Here is a 5,596-nt window from a genome sequence, read left to right as displayed (position 1 = left end):
CGGCCAGCTAGAGGAGAGATTTCTGCAAACATCGGGGCAGGTCGAAGTTTCCGGGGCACTCCAGCTATACAGAGGAATCGCGTGATCCTGTGGCGTTGACCCCAGGCGGCTGTCATGGTGTATTTTTTATATGTACATAAAACGCGGTGAAGGCTTCATTGCGAGAAGCCGCTCTCAAGGCAACGTGGATATATGTCGGCTGAAGTAGCATTTTGTATATTTCTTCAACGTTACTTCTTTTCATCGAGATAAGGTCTCGTGTTTACGACATGCGATGTTTTACCGCTATGCAGCGAAAATGCGGGCGCTGATCGGGGTATAGGTTTCACATATATAAGGTGTTCCGAGATTACGGTAATTTATTCACATTCAGAGGGTTTTCGATGGTGTACCTGCGTAGGGCTGAGCGAAGTAGTTGGCGCGCATTTAGGAATAACGGCGAAAGATCCGCTTATGTCCGTTTTAGGAACCATGCCGAAAGATTACGCAGGGACGCTCTGCATAAAGCAACGAGGCACGCGCGAAAACGCACGTGTCGTGTGTACTGCTATAAAACAAGGCTTGAAGCCGAATACTTTTTTTATTGGAATAAAAAGTAAAAAGCCGGATCCTGTTTATCGAGATGCGCTGGGGGGCACACTGCCGTCGGCTCGGTTTTGTAAAGATTCGCGCGAACGTGCCATACACTCCCCCATCCTCTCTACCCCGCACATAACACATGCATACGCACAGGAAAGACACGTTAGGCCTTGTGCGATGTATAATATGCGCTCTCAGTGAAACAGCTAAGGCTACGCTTCCTGTGAGCTGCGTTTCTGAGCATGTTTCGCAGTCAATGCCCCGCAGGCTGCATGGTGTGACAGTGTCACTGCACATAATTTCACCTCTTTAAAGCTGATCAGTATAGAATAGAAGGGGACTGAATTCAACAGTGTGTCACATACCTTAGGCGTAGTTTCGTTAAATAATATATAGTAGTACCGAATGAGTTCCGTGCATACACATCGTCTCATGGTATCCCTAGCTCTTTTTTGGCTAACACGTATACTTTCAAGGCATTACTTCCGCTTTGTTTAATTTGCTTTAGCTTAGTTGTATTGTATAGTTTAGTGGTTGTTGTTTGATATTTGGTTGTCTAGGTGACAGCTGCTTAATCAGGCAAGCAGCGGACATTAGAGTTCGCTAGTTGCCTCAGACAATGTCAACGTACAAAACACGTTGCGGGGTTAGTGTGGGATACATTCTTACTTAAATAATATCCCAGCGCTACTTTTTCACGAGGACAGGACAGAGAAGTACATGACAGGAAGGGCGCATGACAGGACAGCGCCCGTCCTGTCATAAACCTCTCTGTCCGGTCCTCGTTAAAAGTGGCGCTGGAATATTTTAAGTAATATTGTCAACGTACTAAGGTTATTTCGTCCCATTTATTCACCTGGGGCCAGTTTGCTTGATTAACTGAAAATATAAAGGCATCAAAATGAATAACCGAGTTGAGCAGGACTGTGCTATTGTCTAAAAACAGTGTGGTTGGATCATTGATTTACTTTTAGAATTTCATTTACATTTCTTGCCTCGTTTTCGCTGACGTTCAAGGCTGATTATTCCCGGGCCTTAAGCGCATGACGTATCGGTGATGCTCAAGGCAATTTAATTCAGTATTCGTGACATTACAGCCCCTGTGGCATGTCGTTGCGATGTTTTTAATAATTAGATTCCCTACAATTTTTGTTTATTGCACATTTTTCTTTGTCGTAAGATGAAGTATTTCCTTACTTCTATGCCAGGTAAAAGTGCCGCCAAAATCTCATCTTCAGTGCGACAAAGTTTCTTCGGTCACTCCGCTTCCACTTATCGTGGGTACTCGAACAAAAGAAGTTGTTCGGGACACTCCCACATGCATCCTTCGGCAATCCACACCGAACTGACACATTCGCTATCTGCACCGACACAAATTGCAGCCGTCAGCCAAGAAACAAGGCGAAAACATCTTTACCGACAGGACGGAAACACAGATAGGGCGTAAATGGAGGCAAGAAAAGAGCCTTTCGACATCTACTTCCACAGGGAGGAAAGAAGAAAGGACGAAAACTTTCCCTGGATTGTTGGGATGTCTTTCGAACCACCCCCGACTTCGTTCTTTATTACTCCATGCCGTTAGGTTGATAGCCTCACGCACTTTGGGATGAATCGAATCCAACCCGACCCCGGGCCATACTGACTTACGCTTACGTCCCTACCATCGTTCGAGACGCTGCCTTAGTCCGCGACTTTGTCTATCGTATACGCAACGGGACAGCGCATAACATGGCACGACTGTCGTTCGTTCTGGACTGTTGCTTTCAGGATACCTATAAGTACCGCACTTCCTTCTATTCACTTCTTTCCCAAGGGGGCGTGCTCTGTAGATCTCATCGCGGTGCAGCTATGGAATCGTCGGTCGGGATCGACGCGAGGCTTGGGGTTTTTATGCGCTGTTCCGGTCTCACGTTGCGGTGCTCCGTAGGCGATGGACACCGCCTTCGTGGCTATGGGTGCAGACCGGCGGGATCGTTGGCGCAATTCGCGGGAGTCGCGTTCACTTCCCCTGGGACGCAATTACGCTCCTGTATCGTTCTCTCCACAGCACAGCAGGAAAGTGATGTCGTTGTAGTTTCTTCTTTGTGTGAGTGTATGCGATAGAGAGTCGTTGATGAGTCGTTGGTGAAAACATTGGAAGCCTTATAGCCTCTCTTTCGTTGGATTTAGAAAAAAAAAAACAACTAAAAAAATTAAAAAATGTATTTTTATGTCTGGAGTGGTGTTAATTTTTACGTGAAGTTTCCTCTGACACCTTTGAATAAGCTACAGATACCGTTTCATCTGTGTTTTTATGGAATGCCTCGGTTTCTAGATAGAAAGCCCGTTACTTCTAACAACCCACTCTGAATCACAGGTACGCCACTTTGGTACCGTCGTTTATTCGTTCACATATTGATTGTTAAGGTAGTAAAGTGCACTTTATTCAATGCGTAACGTGTGGCGTTGTTAGTAAACGTCGTAACCACGTTAGAAAGCACTAACAAACGAGGCTTTCCTACAGATCTTCGGCAGGCACTAAACAATGAGAAGTGGCATTTATATTGTGGGGTTCGGCGAATGACGCAATAAATGATTTATTGTGCTCTCTGCATTATCGCAGCTTGCGAGAGAAACGTCTCGAACCACACAGACTCAACCGTCGCAGAAAGTGCGTTGACGCGTTCGCTTCAGCCTCGTTCCATAAATCTGCATAACAAATGACAATTCGGGAGCATTTGGTGCTTCGACCCATTATTTCGTACACATTCTGAGCTCATTAGCTAAAGAAGTGACATTATTTAAAATGGGCGCCTTAATTAATGTCCCCCCTAAGTGATCAGTTAGAGTATAAGCCGTCTTTCATGCAAATATAGAAGCGTCGAATAAATTAATTAGCCGACCATTCAGAGGCGGGTATATTAAACTAGTCCGTCGTTGTTAATGGGTATGTAATGCTTCCTTGATCGCGAGCAATGACAGCTGTATTATTTCCACTCTATGTTATCGTGTTGCTTTGCATTCTCAGTATGCATTAACGCCGGGGCGACTTCTTTAAGGCACACGGCAAAAATATCCCCGATACAATGAATGGTCATCAATATGCGGTGGAAATTACGTTTGGTTGCAATGGCATGGATGTAAAAAAGTCAAAACGACACGACGACAGGCAAGAGAGAGAGATAAACATTTTAATGAAGCTGGAGATGTTAGCCTGGCTGTTCGCCTGACATGCTACTCCAGGTGCTGGGTGACAATTATGATATATACAGTGATAACCACATAACACATACAGTCACACATACACATACAGGCCAGCGTAATTAGCATATGAAGGAGATATGAACGGACAGCAAAATGTGACTTCACGTTGAAGAGTTTTATGCAATCTGATCATTGCTTTGAGGGTGTTCACCGAAACGTCTTACACACAGATCGTTTATAATTACTTTTAACGTATTGAAAAATATTTCCTCTAACGGCAACCAAGCGGAGCACCAAAGGCAGTAGAGCTCGCGAATGTAAACACAGAGAATTCTGCGAACGTGGTAAAGCTCCATGGCTTCTGAACAGAAAATTGCAAGCGCAGTCGTCGAGGAAAGCTAACATTCTAACCAGGCCTATAGTGTTAAGATTAAGATTCAAGAATTGGTCCACAGAGATACGAACAGAGAAGAATGCAAGAGAATTAAAACAAATTTCAGTTTGCTGTTGAGTGAGATCACGTCACGTTGCCAGATTGCTTTGTACATATTTCCAAAGTTACATCCGAAAGACATTACAGGAGGTCGGAGCTACGAATATCAATCGCCTATTCCCCACAAGTACATATGAAGCTGCGCAGAAATGGCCTACCTTCTGTAGAACTATCACTTTATTCGGGTAGTAGCCACGATTACTTCAGTTGATTATTATTTAATTCACTCTTACACAAACAAACTACATTCGCAATACATTCATGAGTGAACATTTTCTGCCAGCAAGCTCTCTTCAACAGAAACGTTTGACGCACATGAGAAAAAAAAAAAAACTATTGCTTTCTGAAATTTTTATTGTTAAATTGGCTAACTAGGGAACAAAAGCTCTATATGCACGACACCTTGGGCAATGCTTCCTTCTAACTTCTTTCGTCCTCCATGCCAGGAATTGGACCTTCATTCACGGTCTCAGCAGCGCAACATATCTGTTACTACTGGCAACAAAGACGGTCACTGCGTTCATATCCAGGCAACAATGAAATGTGGCATCGTCAAGTGACAAGTGACCTCGAAAAAAAGACCAGATTGTCATATCAGAAACGGCTGATCAGTGACAAGATCACGATCGACAGGGCATCAATTATTGGAAAGCGGCGCATACAACTGAGCATGTGACCGGCGCAACTTCGAGGACCGCATTTCTGCACGTTCGCCGGCGTCCGGTTTTTCACCACCACACAAATTTGAGAGTCATAACATGCTCCGCTTGAAAAATGCTTGCTTTCAAAAATGCTCATTGCTACTTCGGCTAACGAGAGAACGAAAGCTCTACGCATGGCGCCACGGTAAAGCAGCCGCATGCAGAAAAAAAAGCGTGCCTTTCCGAACCGCTGAATAGCAGAGTGGAAAATTAGGAACAGGCACGCAAGAGTCTCTCACACAAAGTTTGTTTGCTTTCCTGCCAGTGTTTCCTTCCCAAAACGTGCGCCCGCCAGTAACAATATCGAGAGGGTGGGCAACGTTGATCCGGGTGTAAACAAACAGCGTGTCTCTAATGTCAATCCCGCGAACTCCCTTCCCGAAGTTCTCAGTGAATAAGTAGTGTGTACTCCATCATTTCGCTTCTATCAGGGAAATGACATGCCCTACCACTCAACGTTAACGTCAAACGAGCAAAAGCAAAGATAGAATTTGCTAGGAAACGTTTGATGTCGCTCCGCTCCACTTCGAAGACGAAACGAAAATAGCTGTTGTTTTGGGCAAACAACGTTTTGATGCGGTCGCATTGGGCTTGTTTGTGGTTTGGACAGCTGTTGAAACCACAAAACTCGCGAGCGCGT

The sequence above is a fragment of the Rhipicephalus sanguineus genome, chromosome 11 (genome assembly GCF_013339695.2).
Source record: "Rhipicephalus sanguineus isolate Rsan-2018 chromosome 11, BIME_Rsan_1.4, whole genome shotgun sequence".
In the NCBI taxonomy this organism is placed as follows: domain Eukaryota; kingdom Metazoa; phylum Arthropoda; class Arachnida; order Ixodida; family Ixodidae; genus Rhipicephalus; species Rhipicephalus sanguineus.
The sequence above is the reverse complement of the archived record's forward strand: the minus strand, read 5'-3'. Positions refer to the sequence as shown.